Raw genomic sequence first — 19,418 nt, forward strand, 5'->3', positions numbered from 1 at the left:
TTTCTCGTTTTTCTTTGAAGATGTTTCACTTCTCATCCAAAAAGTGAACCATTTTTCAGCTCTGGAGAGAGCTCCCTGAATTATCCTCTTTTTTTCCAAGAATGTTCTGGTCTCCACATACATTCTTAGAAAATAAAGCTGATAGGTGATTGCATTCCAGAGTTTCATTTGCAAGTGTACCTGCCTGCCAGAAACAGGATAAAGGTAAGCAGAAGTAATATGGAAGGTCATGTGGGAGAAGGGACAAGGGAGAAGATAATGTTCTGGTAAATTAATGCATTCTGCATTTCGTGAATATATTCCAGGCCCATTCTTGAGCAAATGTATTTTTACTTCTTAAATAGTTGTTGAAAACTGTAGCCCTCATATTTGTTTACTAGTACAAGAACAAAGATATTTTGGATAGGATTAAGACAAAGTGGAACAGTATCAGAGGAGGGAGAAGAGGATGATTAGGGAAGTAAGACTAAATTATAATATTAGGGAAGTAAGACTAAATTATAAGAAGAGCCTAAATGAACTGGATATATTTAGCCCTGAAAAGTGAAAACTGATGATATGATATCACTCTTCAATATTTGCAAGGATGTCATACCGAAAGTGAAGGCACAATCTCTGATATCCCAAAGAATGAGCACGTAATAATGGGTTTAAATTACAGGAAGGAACACATCAGTTAAATACCATATTAAGAAAAACAGACTTGGAAATAAATGTAATTTAATAGTGAAACCAATGTATAAGAAGATTCCTATTCATGGATGCCTTTCAACTAAAGGTTAGAAAATTATTTGTCATGTATGCTTCAATTTGGATTTCTGCATGGATCCCACCAGGATTAGATTTGATGACTTTAAACCCTCCAAATCTTAGGGTTTTATAATATATTATTTTTAAAAAGGCAGTTGCAACAATTCCAATCTTTAGTTCATTATTAGAATGTTTATATATGTTGTATTGGTTATAGAAGGTTTATCTATCGGTTGTGCCTTATTTTCTCCTGTTTTAATTCATTATGTGAATATCTTCCCTTTCAAACAAAGATCCATGCTTTTAGACATCTGGAGTCTAGTTGTGTTTTTTATATTACCTGCACTTCCCTATGAAAAAGTGTGTTGTTTAATACCCATGTGTACACAGATAGAAAATATATTTGTTTTAAAGTTATAACAAAATAGTTCCACTCAAAACATGATGAGTTGATTATGATTCATTTGAAGAAAAAAGTTGTTTCATTGCTCTGTGTTACATAGGAACAAAACCATATTCGGACATCAGACTTAGCTATAAGTCTCTATTGTTCTAGAAACTTAATGTCACATTTTGGAATTCATCAAGAGTTCCCTCATCAGGAAGATGGCTGACATAAATTTAATCTATATCTATAAAAGCAAAATGGAACTCATGTGGCATCATGAAATCTCCAGAACTGTAAAGCCTACAAACTTGAAATTTGGCACATATGTTCCTCTTGGTTTCTAGGTGCTCGCTAAGAAAGGATTTTTCAAAATGACCATCAGATCATTAGTATTTCTTATATTATTATTAACACATTCTGATGTTAAGGAGTTAGACGTTCTACTCCCCCTCCCAACCTGAAAAGAACTCTGTTCCAACTGCCACTTGGGCGTGGCTAGTGTATGACTCAACTGGCCTGTGGGCTGGGAGTTTAGAGAGGATCAATATAGCCAGCTGAGGGAGAAAAGGGGATAAGATAAGAGAGGCCTCTGTGGGGAAAACCTGAGGGAGATAAGGTGATAGGAGAGGATCAATGGGGTCAGCCTGAGGGAGAGAAGTGGGAGAGGAGAGGAGAGGCTTCTGTGAAGCAAGCCTGAGGGATCGTAACCAGTCATTAATTTTCAAGTGGGTACTCAGCTAGTAAATGCGTATAAAATAGATGAAGCTGAAATTTTAAGGACTTTCAAACACAGAAATCAAATTCTATGATGTAAGTCAGACATAGAGTTAAATATTAAAGCCTCTTTGCCCTCACCTTTTGATCAACAGAGGTTTGGCTATTCTTTCCCCAGACATGAGAGTGGAACATATCTCATTTGTGTTTATATAACAGTTCTGTCTGGTCTGAGCAATGCTGGTTCCTGATGTTCCAGCTTCAGGCCTTCTTATCAATGAGAATTTGAGATCACTCGCTGCTGCCTTATTGTTCATTCCTGGCCACAAGTGTAGATTAGGGGTACTGCAGCTAAGGTGGTACTGAGTGCTACTCATCACCTAATTTACAGATAATTTAGCCAACAATATGATTTTTAAAATGAAAATATTAAAATGAATCCCCAAAGGGAGTAAAACAACCCAGACAAACAGAATAACCTCAAACCACAAGATGGGTAGCATATAAATATAATAAATAAATAAATGTAATAAATAAATAAATAAGTGCTACTCTGAAAAAAAAACCTGTTTGAATGAACTTTATCAAAAATGTCCCTCCCCCAAGAACAGATGCTACTTTTTCCTAACCATCTAAATAAACCTTCTGGATCACTCAGCCAAGAGATTATAGACAGAGCAGCTAAAGTCTTTTAAACATTCCTTTCAATTAGCACATTTCCATAATAAGGGTTTTAAAATCTTCTTGTGTGGTTTTCTGTGTGTATTTCTTTTTTTTTTTTTTTGGAAACATGTCTGCTCCATGCAGGCCAAGCAAAAGCAACTATGCTGTTTCCTCCTGATGCTGGTTGCATGTATTGGATGCATCATCCATGATCCCCAAAGTATTTATTTCACAGTACTGGAGAGATAAAAGGCTCACCTGATGTTCTACTTTCTACCTCTGTTCTGCTGCTTAATCAGGGGTGGATTCCGGCAGCCACTACTGCTGGTTCACTCGTGGGTGTGCAATATTCGCATGTGCAGTACAATAAAAATTGTTCTGTTCATGTGCAGAAGCCAAAAACAAAATGCCAGTGCCTTTGGCGCTGCCAGGAAAACCAGTTCAGGGGCTTGGCAGGCCTGGGTCACTGCTGGTTCCAGTGACACAGGCTGCCAAACCATTACCAGTTCGGCGGAACCAGTCCAAACCTGTAGGAACCCACCACTGTGCTTAATATGCAAACAAGAGGATGAAAGTTGGAACAACCACAGCCAATGTCTACACTAATTATCCCCAAGATTGTTTTAATTGTTTCTTGAAAATTCTGTGCCCTTTGATATATAAAGATATAAATTCATGCCCGTTCTTCTGGTTTTTGTGCCTGTTTTTGTCCTGTTTTGTCAGTTAATAGTTTTATAGTGTACTGATCTTTATTAAAGAGATATTAGAGTGTATTTCTGCTAGCTGAATTGAGAGGCAGGTGTGTATGTTCCAATCTGGATTTAGGGATTAACTGGGAGTGTTCTAGGCGCAAACTAAAATGGAAATTACCAAGTATAGTTTTCCAACAGGACACACGGCTAAGTGAAAAGCACCCCTTCACAGACACAAAGGAGGGGGGCGATTTAAGAAAAGATTGCAGGTGTTTCTTATCCTTATCCTATACCTGAGAGACCGCCTCCTGCCGATTATCTCACATAGACCAATTAGATCTCACAGGTTAGGTCTCCTCCGGATTCCATCTGCCAGCCAATGTCGGCTGGCGACTCCCGGGGGAGAGCCTTCTCTGTTGCAGCTCCAGCCCTCTGGAATTACCTCCCCGTGGAGATACGGACCCTTACTACCCTCCCGGCCTTCCGCAAAGCCACCAAGTCCTGACTGCTCCAGCTGGCCGGGGGGCTTGTGAAACATCCAGCCTCACAAAAATTGTGAATGTTGCGTTTTTTAAAGTGTTGTCTTTATCTATTTATCCCCCTTCCCTTGTCTATTGTGAGCCACCTGGAGTCCTTCGGGAGTGGGCGGCATACAAGACAAATAAACTAAACTAAACTACAAATAACAGCACAATATCACTGAGAAAGAAAAATAAGAGACCTCAGGTAAAACCAGCATGGCTGCATTAAAGAACTCATTGATAAAGACAAAAATGACAAGTATAAAAAATGGAAAGAGAATACATAATTAAGGCAGAATACCAGCTAATAGACAAATCTGCAAAGATGAAATTAGGGAAGCTAAGTCTCAAAAAAACTAAGATTTGCAACGAATGTCAAAAATAATAACAACAACGTTTCTTTCAACATATAAAAAAACCAAGAAACATGTTAAGGAATGATTGGTCCACTAATGCCAAGGAGGAAACTGGCATCAGGAGAAGGTGGAACTGTTTAATTCATTCTTTGTATCAGTCTTTATACAAATGGAAAAAATAATCTAACCCAGGGGTGTCAAACTCGATTTCATTGAGGGCCACATCAGGGTTGTGCTTGACCTTGGGGGCTGGGTGGGGATGACTGGGGTGAGCGTGGCCAGTTCAACATCACTTTTAGCAAGGACACCCCTTCCAGGCTCCATTCTTGGCTGCGATGGTCTCCTGCAGCACTCTGACAGTGAAAATGGAGCTTGGGAGGGCTGCATATGGTTCTCCCAAGCTCTGTTTTTGGTGGCCAAGGCACCATGAGCCAGTCCTTCACTGTTTCCAGGTTGACCCTGTGGGCTAGATCTAAGCACCCCCGTGGGCTGAATCTGGCCTGCGGGCCTTGACTTTCACACCCTTGATCTAACCTAACAAAAATAGTACCATAAAAGATCAAGAATACAAGTCAAAATAGGCAAGAAAATAGTAAGACAACACCTATCACTCTAAAGGAGTTTATATCACCAGAACCAGATGGATTAATCTCAGGGTGCTGAAGAAGTGGGCAAATATGATCTTTTGAATCATATCTTTCAAAAGTCCTGGAGAACTGGGAACTACCAGAGGACTGGAAAAAAAAACTGATGTGGTTCCAATGTTTAAAAAAAAGGGAGGGGGGCAAACAGACTCAGGAAACTAGAGACCAATCAGTCTGACATTAATATCTTGGAAGATCTTGGAAAAGATAATCAAACAACAGATCTGTGAACATTTTGAAAGAAGCAAAGCTATTACTAGAAACCAATGTGAGTTTTTCAAAAACAGATCATGCCAGACAAATCCTTTTGAATTCTTTGACTAAATTAGGGGATCAGTAAAATGCTGTGGACATACTATACTACTTGGACTTCAGTAAGGCATTCAACAAAAAAGACCATAATCTATTTTTTGGTAGGATAGAAAAATATGGAATAGACAGCATCACCATCAGATAGATTCATAATTGGCTGACTAATCATACTCAACATATAGTCTTCAATGGAACTAAATTGACATGGAGGGAAGCATGCAGTGGGGTACTACAAGTTTATTTCTTAAGCCCAGTACTCTTCAACATCTTTGTAAATAATTTAAATAAAGGAATAGAAGGGGAACTTATCAAATTTGTAGATGATACCAAGATGAGGGAGGTAGACAACACTTTAGAAGACAGGCTCAAGATCCAGAAGGAACTTGGAATATTGCCTCCAATTTTGGTCACCAAGAAACAAAATGGTTGTGGGAAATTGGAATGTCTAGTCTAAGGAAGAGAAGGACTAGTGGAGACATGATAGCAGTTTTCCAATATTTGAGAAGCTATCATAGAGAGATGGAAGTCAACCTATTCTCCAAAGCACCCAAGGACAAGACAAGAAGTAACATATGGAAGTATAACAAAGAGAGATCCAACCCAGAATTAAGTAGAAATTTCCTATCAGAAAGAATAAATGATCACTGGAATAGATTGCCTCCAGAAGTTGTTCCATTACTGAAGGTTCTCAAGGAAAGATTGGGCAGCTATTTTTCTGGAATGGTATAAAATATAGGATTGGACCAGAAGACATCAATGTCCTTTCCAACTCTGTTATTCTCTCTATTCTGTATACAAAAAGATGCAAGAGCATAAGCAAAACCCATCCATCCGACTGTTCAAAAAGGCAACAGTGTACAGTACTAATTATTTTGATAAATGTATACCTGAGCAGCATTAGAAACCTTGTATTGGAATCAAAGTAGCATACTCTTACAAGCATTTTCATACATACTCACATTAAACACAATAAACCACTATTGGGCAACCGAGCCCTCACTTGCTTTTCTAAAAACAGCAAACATGGTACTATGGGCAGCCTTTTCTGCCCAAAATATCTGCTTGTTTTTTCTCAACAATGCATCAAGAATGAATAAAAGTGAAATAGGATTGGTTGTTATAAAATATTTGGTGAAAAACAAGAAAAGAGCAGTCCAATCTCAAGCCACAAAATAGCAATGTATCTAATGTTAGAACAGGCATGGCTGGCTGAGGAATTCTGGGAGTTGAAATCCACAAGTCTTAAAGTTGCCAAGTTTGGAGACTCCTATGTTAGAATATACAAAAAAATGCCAAGAATTGTTTCAACAGTTGGAGAACTCAGAAGGGTTGTTTGGAGACCAGAACTGAGCTGAAACAGCACATTCTCATATTCCAATTTTTTAATTTAACTTTCAGGAGCTGTGAATGGGGGGGGGGGGGGGAAATGATACTATTACCATACCAGAGGTAACGAATCTAAAATTATATTTTTTATCATATCTCCTTTTATACATTAAAGGAGATTAATGTATGCATTAACACAAATACATACATTTTTCTGAGTGGTTCTTCTCTCTGAATAATGTGTAGTTGAATTCTGAATCATCACATTACTTTAATTTTTTCCTCCAAATATTTTCATCAAATTTACTGCATTCCCTGAATATTGGAATGGCTTTGGAGAATATAAATGAACTTTCTGATTTGAAGAAAATCTTTGGCAGGATGAGAAAACAGAAAACAAAGTTCCCTTTATAATTGGGCCTGTTGATATCCTATAGAGATTCTGATATGAATTCCACACCTGATTTATGCATTATTCAAAAATCTTCCTCTTATTGTTTATAATAAGGATGTCCAACTGGCAGCCTACAGGCCGGGTGCATCATGCCCTCGCCATACTCACCCCAGTTTAGCGAAGGGGGAAAAGTTGTGATACATCATGTGACCACGTATTATCGCAAGGTTTATACCCCTGGTTTATAAGGTTTTTCATTATTCACCTTTCTTAAAGACTTTAGGCCCTCCCCTTTTCTCATAACATTCATACCGACATTTTATATACCACTGTAATATTATTTCTGTTGCCTCCCCTTGCTTTTCATTTAAGTTAAAAACTGCTTTATTGTACATATCATTTTGCAAAGATTAGACTGTATAAAGCATTAAATCAATATTTTCACAGATTTATCCTCTACAACACTATAATTTATTTCTTGCCTAAACACAATTAGTTTAAACTTCATCAGAAAACATATGAATTGGGGGGGGGGATTTGTCTCAATAGTTTTTCTGTTTCACACAAAGAATATGTTTCATTTTTATGCCCTCCTGGGAGACCTTTGCTACTGTTTTGTGTTTAATCACACTGCTTTGGTACCATTAGCCAATTTCTGGTCACTGTTACTCATTTTATCTTAATATGGAGCCAGTATGCACTTCCTTCAGGGTAAGAGCTGTGAATTTATTCACAAATGCTTCTTCTTCTGAAGCTAGTTAGTGATTCATAGTTATTTCATAATGTTTTGAAAAAGGATTTCAAACTTGTGAATTAATAATTTTGTGTGTCTGTGTGAAGATTCATATTAGTAATTAAACTATATTTTTTGCTATCTTTTGTGAAATCATCTCCTAGTTGAGTTAAACTAGGAATATTTTGTGCTTGGACAATTGTCCACAAACTCCAAATAACATTCCTTTATTATTGTGTCATAATGTGTGAGATATTAGAAATATCTTTTTTATTTACATAGTTTATAATGCATTGGTTATTCAACTGTTGGGCCATGATTATATTGAGAGGCTAGTTAACTGGAAAAGAGGAATATAGAAAGGAAAGACATTAGTTTAAGGCAAATGCTAAGATGGATGGCTCCACTAATTATAGGCCACTACTTATTCCTGCTGAGCTGAAGAAGGCGAAAAGACTGGTTTCCAAGAAGGAAGATTTGCCACAGGTTGCACCTATTAAAGCCATCATTTGAATGTAGAAAAGAGATACAAGAGAAAACTTAAGAAAGCAGCTTGTGCATAACCAAACAGGCATTTGCAGTGAAAAGAGACTCCCTCAAGTAACTTTCTGCTTCATTAGCACATGAACACAAAGGTAATTGAACTCTATTTTCAAGTGTAAAGTTGCATCATTCATGGAAACTGAGTTTTGATAAGGAGATATGCTAAAAATAAATTGTTTGTTTATATTTAGGTACATAGAGATTTAAAAATTATTACCAATAATACTGGAACTTGGTAACAATTTGAGAAAAAAAGTCAACTTTTAATCAGGTAGTTCTAATTAAATTATTTCTGAAATGAAATATTAATTTTCCTTTGGAAAATTAGTATTTCCACCTGCTTAGCTTGCAAGTACACACACACACACACACACACACACACACACACACACACACACAAATAAATTATATTTTATTCCTGGTAAAATCACTTGACATATAAATTAGTATATCAGCAATAAGTGAGAGAGGGGTAAAGATTAATAATTTTTATTTTTCAAATAATGGTTTCCAGATACCTTTTAATCATGAACAATAAAGGACATATTTAAGATTTTTAGGATTATAGAATGTAATTAGTTAATCTTGAAAGTTAAGTAACATCATGGAAAACAACTAAAAAACCCACTATACATACAGCTTAAATGAAAATTTTACTTGCAAAAAGATACTTAAAAGGGAAGACAGACAGAGCACAGACAGTGCTCACTTCCAGTATTTTAAAAACCAGTTGTTCCAATAGAAGATATCATCTCATTTGCAAAGATAAAAGGATGTGATAACCCTTGATCTTTAATAACTTTGTTAAAGGACATTTTGACTCGCAGCAAATTACAGACTCCTTGCTGTTTCCTAAAAAGATTACTACACTTACACTGTAGAAGAAAAGTCACACATAATTATAAAAAGGCAAAGAGAGGAAATAATTTGCAGAAGCCTGAGAAAAGGCTGACAGATTTATATGAAGAATATACTGAGAAATGAATGAATGAAGGTGACAGACAAAATGTGAATTCCACAAGCTGTTGCTGAGCATAAATTATTGATTTCTGAACCACCCATATAATGACCATTCGCAACACATTCTGAGTTCTCTTTGGACTCAGTCACATGAATTTACTCAACTACATTCATTCTATATTTGAAAATATATAGTGTTCTTTCTCATCAGGTTCGCTAACTAACCTGAAATCATAAGTTGGTTCATAATTAATGTTGGTTGTGGCAAAGCAGAAAATGGAATAATTTATGTTTCTTATTGCTTATATATCATAACAGAAATATACCCACATGCACACTCACACCCACACAAAGGTAAATGCTAAAGCTTAATTTTAAAGAATATAAAAATTATTATAAGGGAATGAAAGCACTTTTGATTCTATTTTGTAAAATTGAATGTTGGTTTGAACTGAAAAGGTTAAAAGTGTTCAGTCTTTTAGACAGAAGTGCATTTAGTCAAGAAACTCTCAAACAAAATTTCCATGTGTCTGGAGACAACGTAATAACTTTAAAAAAGAAAAACAGTCCAGATTGAATTGAAACTACTCTACCCACATTAAAAGAAAATGTTGTTCAGGGGAAAAATACATTCTATTACTCTTTTTTTGATGTTGCATATCGAGGCAACAATAGATTCTTGATAGGCCGATGCCATCTTGCATCATTTTATGCTTAATTTTTCTTAGACTTTAATGGTAAAATGTACCAATATTATGCAGGTCTTCAACCTAGGCTGAAAACACTTCTGTTTTGAAGTTCTGCATATCTTTTTTTTAATTATTTATTTAAGCCGTAACATCAGCAACAATGCAATAAAAATCAGAAAAGCAACCAAAGGTTAGGGAAGGTTCATATGTCAAAATAACCCTCAAGGTAATGCATTCAGGAAATTACTTGTGAAAAAGAAATCTTGGTGAACAATGTCCTTATAATAAGGAAGAGAAAGTTAGCGCTGCCTTTGGGGGATAATTCACTCTCAATAACTTTTGTAGTTCTACATCAATTTACATGCCCTACAATTCTAATTTCTAAGTACTCTAAATATATATTTTAATGCTATGCAAAGCATAGCATTGTGCACAGTATCTCTGTGAAAAGATAAAATTAAAAGACTACATAATTCATATACTTTAGAATTGCACTTCTGTTTCACTCTTTCTGTCCTATTTCGTATTAAACAAATTTTAACTGAGCATCTTGATATATTTTTTTAAAGTCTCACAATGTTGACAATATCCTGTTTTGCTAATTTTAAGAAAAGAAGAAAGAAGTAATCTATTTCTACTTGTTTTGTTATTTTGGTAGGAGGATCAATTTTGGGGTAAAATTACATTTTTTATTAACTACTTTTTAAAACCAATAATTTTATTAACTTCTGCCCTTTTCAGTATTATTTTGGATGTTATAAATGCTGTAAAATTAGGAAGTTCCAAAATTTTATTATAACATGCTAATTTCCAGTTTCCTTCTTTATACTTTAGTCAGTTGCATCCTGATATAAGTAAACATACACTAGATAACAGACTCTTGAGAACAAAGAAAACTCAGAACAAAAAGGAGAACTGTTCAAGCAGTTTTGGTCTATGGCTACCTTTTAGTGAAAATTTGCTAAGGATGAGCAAGGTTGAAAGGTCAGGTGAGTAAGATACTTTTCCTTGCTCTTTTCCCAATCCTGCTGGGGCTGTCTTTGCCAATTTAAAATATGCAAACAGCTAATTCTCTTTAAGGATCACAATGTTCATTCCTAAAATGGTCATATTGCACCAAGATCTGTAATTGCTGTAAAAAATAATCATGCTTCTTCAATTCCTTCCATCTGGAAAACAGTGAATAATAATACCAAGTACCGTACAGTCTTTCAAAATTGCTTAAAGGCTGGTGTCATTCATCCATCCATCCATTCATTTATTTGTTTGTACATTCATTTATTTGTTCATTTGTTCATTTTCTATAGTTGTCCAGCTCAGCCAAGTGACTCTGGGACTTACAATTCTAAAATTATAAAACAGTTAAGACAATTAAAAAACAGCAATTGTTTTAACCAACTAATAAGAAACATGGTCCTTAACACATTGACAGGCACAGGCTTGGGTACACAGCCACGTTTTTAAAGCTTTATGAAAGCCAACAAGGTTGGGACCATACTAATCTTCGAGGGATGAATATTTTGCAAGGCTGGGACTACAGCAGAGAAGGCCTGTCTACGAATCAACTCGTTGAATGATGAGATTCTGCCCAATCTGCTGAATGCAATTGGATGGGTAGAGACTCTTGAAAAATACCCCGCCTTTGTTATTTTATAAATAATTCAATTCAGGAAACACACATAATACTCCTTCTCCTATTATCTTATTAAAGAAAATATATTTCCCATTATAATCCTATTCAGATTGCCTTGAATACTGTTTCAGAATCTTCCCCCCCCCCACTTATTTATCCTTCATCCAAAAAACATGTTATCTTTTGGGCCTGCTTACTAATGTTTCCTGTTATTTATTACATTTACCTTCTGCTTTTTCTCCAAGCAAAACACATATCTCGCCATTTAACTATGGGTTAGGCTACATTGAAATAGAGTAACCGAAATCATCCTATATATTTCATGACTTCATGAACATTTGAACTCATATGCCCCACACTCCCAGTCCAATTTTTTTTAAAAAAATCACATGACTACATCTTGCTGTAGTCATGTGTAACAATTACCAAAAATTGGTAATTTTTGTTACTCAGGAAATGTGCAGTGTGAGTGTATGCGGTATTTAGAACTAGACAATACTAAACTTAACACCCACACATTTTTGTGTGTATAGTAACCTATGAGCAATTGGCTTATGTGTGCCACATGTATGAATGGAATTTTTTTGAGAAATCAACTTAATGCAAGTTGTCACAAAATAGTAATATAAGGAGTTTCCATTTTCTTTAACTGGAAATATATTTGGAATCCACTTCCCTTAGGAAAACTGTTGCAAAATTCCATATTCTTTGGATTATTTAAAAAAGGGAACTTAAAAGATATTGAACAACACATTTTCCAACATTCATGCAACAAAACTGCTCTTTTGGGCAATAGATTTTTGAAATAAAAATAAGAGACCAAAAAGTATATATTTTTCCCTATCATAAAGGCTTTGTAAATGCCTTATCAACTGGATATTGTTCTCATCCTTCTTTTTAAAGTGTGGGCAAAAGAGGTTTCAATTTAGAAGCAGAGAATAACAAAAAATAGAATGCCACTATGATGATATATCCATATATTACATAAATATTTATTTAAACAATAAATATGAGGATATAAAACATGAATTCATTACTTTGTGAATAATATTACTGAACCTAATAGCAATCTTCTATACAAAAAACACACTTCCTACTTTGTTCATGTATGTATTTATTACCAGTATGTGAGAAAAAGTATTCAGTGTATCTATAGAAGCACACTTCATATTGCTATCTAAGAAAAAAGAAAATAATTTGAAACTGATTTTGGAATTTGGGCTTATATCTGTCTAATTTTTTGAAAAAAAAACATGTAATCTAAAAATATGTCTCAATTAAAACTGAAAGATGTCCTCTCAACAACATATAGATAGAAAAGAAAGCTACTGTTAAAAAGAAAAAAACCAAGCAGACTTTTAAAGATTCTGATCAATAAGTATTTCTAATACACTTTGCCATTTTTATATTTACTACGTTTACTGAAAGAACATTATAGCCACCTTAATAAATGAACTTGTTTCATAAAACATTAGGTGATAATTCTGTGCACATTTTTATTTCAACTAAAAAAACAAACATTCCAATTTCATGAAAATCAAGTTATATCCACCTATCCTTGATTTGAACCAGGGAGAAAAATATTTCTTAAATATCTATTTGCAATATTAATACATATTTACATGTTATTATGTGGCAAAGTTTTTCATTTGTTATAGGTTCAACTGTGGCAGGCTATTATATCTATATGAAGTTCTATTTGAATAAACTCACATCAAAGCTACTTATGAAATTCCAGATTTTTCAATATTTAAAACAAATTATTGTATAGATTGGCGGGGGAATAATTATTACAAAAAACAGTGCTACCTCTAGCTAAGAATTTAAAATTCTACCATGATAAATATAACATTAATTCCATTTTGAATGCTATGTTTCAAATATAATAAAAGTAATAAATCATAACTCAATAAAATATATTTTTAAATCTAAATAAGAATGGATATTAAAGTTATCATACAGATTTTGAGCAACATCATCTAAGAAACCATCATAAAATATTGAGTTTGCATCAAGAGTCTTTTAGGATAAAAATGCTGCAGTTTAAAGTTTTCATCTACTTAACTGCCACAACTTACAGTATTTAAATAAACAGGTAGGGTTTATAAATCACCATTTGTCACAAACTAGAGCCAGAAATCTAAACTCAATTTAACACTCACTTTTCAGCTGCTTATTACTATAGTTTTCTCATACTAACTTATTACTAATACATTACACTTTGGAATATCACGTCAGTAGTTATAAATTAAGAAAGGATATTTTTGGCACCGAAGAGATATATTTTTAATATAACAAGAGCAGAAGAATGTAAATGGTATACACAAAGCAAATAGAAAAAAATATTAAGTAGGAATGTTTGATTAAGTCATGATGGATTTAACATTATATTGCAGCAAGAAGTAATTGTTTTGGATAGTATTATTTCAGATTATATTGATTGTAACTTTTGTGAAATTTCATAATTATTTCACCTATTTCTGAAACAGTTCATTTATGCAGAAAAGTAAATGTCATGCTTTAATTATACAACCATTGGTGTTACCTAGGAAGCATTTTTTAAAAATAAACATTTAAAATAAACGTGCACAAGCTGTTTTCTGATGATCTCTTTTCAACAAATGACTAAACCCTACTCCCTAAATCTTTCTCTCAAATTCAGGACTTTTAAATTTATCAAGTCTTGATAATGCACATCTAAATTGGACATCAAATACCTATGGAAGTAGTAGAAGAGGCTATAGAACAAGAGCAGCAGGAAATATCAATTTTGGAAAATGAACTGTTCCTGTTTATTATTAGGTAGATTGAAAAAGAAAAACTTGCTTCTGGATTTTAAAATATATGCAATATATTGCTCCTCTGAGACAATTATTATTTAAACTATATTAATTCTGATGTTATATTTTACTTTCTTGTTCAGGACTGCATGGTTGTATATAATTATCTGGAGGAAACTTCTCTAAACTTGAAATTTTATATGCATTGGACTTCACAGCAACACTTTTAATAAATTTGATGCCTCAGTATGAATTAACTAAGCAAGTGATTCCTAAATTGCTAAACCCACTTAATATTTGCAAAAGCTAAAAAGTTATCATAAAACATTAATGCCACTCACTTTCATGGTGACTTTAGCTCTTCTTACATCATAATAAAGATAAAGATTTAAATCCATGGTGACTGTGATAACTTTTTTTAAAAATGATATATTTTCTTAATTAAGCAGAAAAATCTGCTTATATGCATGCCAATCTTTAAAATCTTTTACATAAAAAAACCTGATAATAAACGGGTTGTGAAAATGAGTGTTTAGAAATATTTAATCACAAATATGGTACCAGCATGAAACCAATATATTACATCTGATTACAGAGACAGAGGTGAAGTGTGTATAAATAAATGGAAGTTACTATTTAGGTGTGATTAACCACATCTGACTTTAAGGAGGACAAAAACTTTGAATGGCTTTTAGTGGGATTATGAAAGATATGATTAATGAAATGCATGTCTTGGTCTGAAATAAATTCCAACCAAAGACTGCATAGCTGAGATGAGCGTGGGAAGCTAGAAGATCCACCCTTTATTCACATATATTTCTGGAATGTGAATTAAAAGATCACAGCACAACTTTAATGTATTGGCAAATACGTTAAAGTACTGTAAAACACTTTAATCCACAACAAGCAGAAGACCCAACCTGCTCTGATATTAGTCTTTCTACATCCATTGCTTGAAATAAAATTAGGTATGTAATAGTAATAAAGCATAAAATACATGGTTTTTATGAAGTCTATATAATTCTATACAGAACCCAGCCAATATAATAATAGATTAAAAGGGAGGAGGGAATCTTTTCCTAACTTCTAAGAGACAAATATTAGGTTCTGTGTTTACTCTTTTTTTGTACATGTTCCATTGCAACTTTCAGTGTAAGCATTTGCTATAAACTGCAAAATGATAATACCAATGTATTAAACAAATCCCTTGGTTTAAGCAAATCTATACCTCTCATTTAATTAATACATCCTACCATGGCTCCTCTGAGTTTTGATGGCAACATAATCCAGGGAATTTCACAAGCAGGTTGTGAACAGAAAGAGAGGACCCCACTTCCCACAAATCAACCAACCAAACACTTTAATATACAGTAGTTAACTTGCTTACATTGCAACCAACCAAACAAACACAGCATAAAATCTTTTTTTTTAGAATTGTTTTTAAAGTATAGCATGAACAATAATTATAATAGCAATCACATGCCTGGTTGGGAACAAATTCTTTTGAGTTACTTCCATGTAAAGGGAATAGTTAAAAATCTTATTGCAATATCTATCCTTTTTCATGTTTAACATATGCCTTGAGGATTGAAAAGGCAACTTGAGCATTGAATAATATGAAAAGCAAACATTTAACTTTCTAAGGGGGAAAAAAAGTACGTTCAAAGAAACTGAGATAATAGCCAAAAACTGTGATCCATACAAAATAGAAAGTATTGCTCAATTTTTAAAGACAAAAATTAGTTATACTTCTTTACCTTAAGTAGTGAACAGAAAATAATTGTTTAACATTAAATATGAAAAAAATGAAGTTGACTTATGGTGCTTTCACTCAAATATTGTATAAAGGTATTTATAGTCATATCAGACAACTGTTTAGACAAGCTATCGATTATTCCATTTATTCCTGTATGCTTTATACAGAAGCTCCTGTTGAAATCAGGTAGACTATCCCTCAGAAAGTGAAATACTTTCACTATATAAGACCGTGCAGTTTTTCTATGCAGATTATTACTGTTTGCCCAAGTGAATATAAGTTCCTTAACTTTCACTTAAAAATGTTAAACTTTTCAGTCTCCTAGTATTTTTAATTTCCATGCATTTTGGTATTGTCTTGATACATTTCATAACTTGGTTGTCCATGTTAAGGTTACAGGCAACAAGAATTGGTTTTAATAGCAACTTCAGAGATAAATTACAGGTGCCTGGTGTTTAGTGTTATGATGGTAGAATGTGAGATCAATTAAATAAATACTATTCTATTAAATAAGTTAACCACTGAGATTAGCAGTAAATATTGTTAAAGGCAACATCTTAAATTTATCTGCAGAGCCAAAATGGGTGCTATGAGATTAAATCAGGTATATTGAAACTAAACCGATTTATTGCCGTAAGTACATGATTTCAGCCAGTTGAGAAACTATTGCATATTTTTTGTATAATGTTTTTTTTTGTATTAGAATTGAATGAAAAAAATTCTATGGATGTTATCGCATAAACAAACTTTATAGAGTTCAATGGGGTCACTCTCAAGTAACTAAGCGTAAAATGGACAGTAATTCAACTACATATTAGACTATTTTATTTAACAACATATTTGCCTACTTTCTATTAACATTGATCGGGGGGGGGGACGACACCCAATTTTGTTTCCAAAAGTAAATAAATGTAAAATACTGTATTAAAATTGAAAGTGAGAATACATCAAAAATTTAATATAAGTAGTTTGGAGAACATCATTGTAAAACTATTTAATCATGATGGCACTCTCAAATTGCAGCATTAAGATTAATTTTTTAGTGCAAACAGGTTGAAATTGATTTGTCAGTGAGATTTATCATACACAATCTATAGATATAGAAAGTACGAAGCTGACAGGCTAACTTCCAAGAAAGTAAGACAGGGTTGCAGCTTCATCACAACTACTGCATGCTGAAGACTAGATAGCTAATATTATTCATAACATTTAACATTGCTTAAACTGGCATTATGCCCACATTCTTTACCTCAATATGCAAGTTCATTTGTTGCTGGCAGACATAACCAGCCATGTGAAGAAGTAATAAATGAAGGAGACTTAACTGTAGCTGAACAAAATGTAACAGGTAACCTTTACAGTACATATGAAAAGTGTCACTTTTGCCACACAATGAAGCTGCTACAGTATTTTATTTATCTTAATTTTGCTACAATTTTATGTATAGAGAGTATAGATTCATTGTGCATAAAGGTACAAACTTTAACAGATATATTTTAAGTATTTAAATTTTAAATAACTATGAAATGAATAACCCTGCTTGTTTGTTGAAAAACCATAGCAGAATAAAACTATTGTTTTTGCCTTCCTAATATATGAACTTCTTCAAGATATCCTTAAGCGTAAGAATGTTTAAAGAAGTAACATCTAAATAGCCACAGGAAATAACCTTGATTTTAATCAATGTCTTACCTTTCCCAAATCTTCTTTTAAAGCTTTCAAGAATAATCTAAAGGGAAAGGAAACAGATTCCTAATGGAATAGAGTTCAATTTGAATCCAAAAATCTTTCCTAATCTTTCCTGCCCCCAATAATTAAGATTCACTGATTTGAACTATATAGACCGTAATATCTTCATCGCACAATACTTTTGCTCAAGCAAACAAAGCAACAATTTAACCTTTCAAAATCCTGCAAAAAGCAAACAAAATAACCATTGTCAAAAGCTTTAAACATGTATGAATTCGTAATCAAATTTAATACTTAAACTGCTTATTTCTACCATGTGGTCCAGCCTGCCCCCAAGAATGGGAATTTCCTTGAAGATATTAAATGCTTTTGTCTGCTCTTTGCATAGCTAGATAAAACTACCACCATTTCTATTTTTCTTTACAAATTGAGCAACAACAGTTACTTAAGCTTTGCCACATTTGAGAAGTTAATCTTGGGGGGAGGGACTACTTCTCAAAAACTTTCAGATCTAACAAACTTTGGTGACAGGTATTAAGAATAATTGATTTAAGATTACGCACTGCATTTTCTGAAGATTAGAATAAACCCTGTTATGACAAAACAATCCTCCACAATTCCCGCTTATTCCTTATACCCATCTCCAATCCTGCATGTCCCACCTGCTTCAAAATCTAATAGGATTCCAGGCAAGGAGTTTTTAAAAAATCATCTCAGTTGCTCCTTTTCAGGTGGCTTCTGTTACCTTCTTCTCCTTCAGTATGCAGCTTGAACCCTGAAAAACAAACACACCTCCTGAATTCAAAGGCTGAGATAATTCTCTATCAGACAGCAAGTCTCTGCATCTGGTTACACAAACATACCTTCAGTCAGGTTGGAAAAAATAGATTGGAGAAACCTTAGAAACCAAAAAATCACAACCCAGATAGATGATGATGATGAGGGGGAAACGAGTTCCTGCAATCCTGTTTTGGGGTGGATTTTTGGTGAGGACAAAATAAAATGGGCTATAAATAAACTTGTTGATTTTTTTAAAAAATGACACAGAAACGTGGAGGTAACACCCACCCCCAAAATGCGATCAATGAACCCAGTTTCTGCAGGACGCTCTATCAGTTGAGCGACACGCTGAACATTTAAAAAAAATCACATAACTTCACAATCGTAGCATTTAAGGAGACCTGCAAGCAAAGCACGGGTTTTAAAAAGTAAAAACCCTCTCTCAAGTATATATATCAGCCTAAATCAGAAGACCTAAGCCTAATGCTCATCTTAATACATAGATTTCCTCCCCGAGGTTACTTTCGGGATAAGCATCGATACTTCCTCTCCGCCCTCTTCATCCTCCCCCTCTCTCGCATCCACCCCCCCCCCATGCATCTCTGTAGCAACCCACCGGAGCAACTTACCTTTTTTTTTTTTTACTTGGCTGAATTGCAGGAGTAGCAAGACTTCTGTTTCATCTTCCTGAGCGACGTCGCCCGGCACGTGGAAAACGAGAAGACCCAACGCTCTTTGCCAAACGGAGCAAAAACAAAACAAATACAAAACGCCAACAACCCGCAGGCGGCGAGGAGGAGGAAGACGAAGGTGCGCAAGGTCGCTCTGAAAGTTGGGGGTGGTGGTGAAAAAAAGGGGGAGCCAATCCCGAAGCAGCCGCGGATGCCTTAGAAAGCCAATGCCGCCGCGTATTCCAACACGCGCAGTCGCCACCTCAAACTCGGGTGGGCGATGGGCGCAGTCCCCAGGCAGCGCCGTGCGTAAAAAAAAAAACAAATATAAAAAAAAACCAACCCTAGAGGAGCCGGCTCTCAGAAACTGCCCCGCGAGCGAGTTTCTCCCATGTCTTTTTCTCTTAACGAGGAAGTTTCCCTC

The 19,418-nt window shown here is 34.5% G+C and overlaps 1 protein-coding gene across 1 annotated transcript in view; it reads right to left on the bottom strand.

The window, feature by feature from the left end:
• The window catches only part of PRDM1 (PR/SET domain 1), a 110,574-nt gene extending 92,260 nt beyond the window's left edge, over positions 1-18,314 (bottom strand). Inside the window, exons 1-2 of the mRNA XM_087718702.1 lie at positions 18,206-18,314; positions 17,547-17,583 (exon numbers count right to left, since the gene is read on the bottom strand). The gene's annotated coding sequence lies outside the window, so the exon portion shown is untranslated. The remainder of the gene's footprint in view (positions 1-17,546; positions 17,584-18,205) is intronic.
• Between the last annotated feature and the right edge of the window lie 1,104 nt (positions 18,315-19,418).

The sequence above is a fragment of the Thamnophis sirtalis genome, unplaced genomic scaffold, assembly GCF_051295495.1.
Source record: "Thamnophis sirtalis isolate CommonGarterSnake01/CBP01778 unplaced genomic scaffold, rThaSir2_p1.2 scaffold_6, whole genome shotgun sequence".
Classification (NCBI taxonomy): domain Eukaryota; kingdom Metazoa; phylum Chordata; class Lepidosauria; order Squamata; family Natricidae; genus Thamnophis; species Thamnophis sirtalis.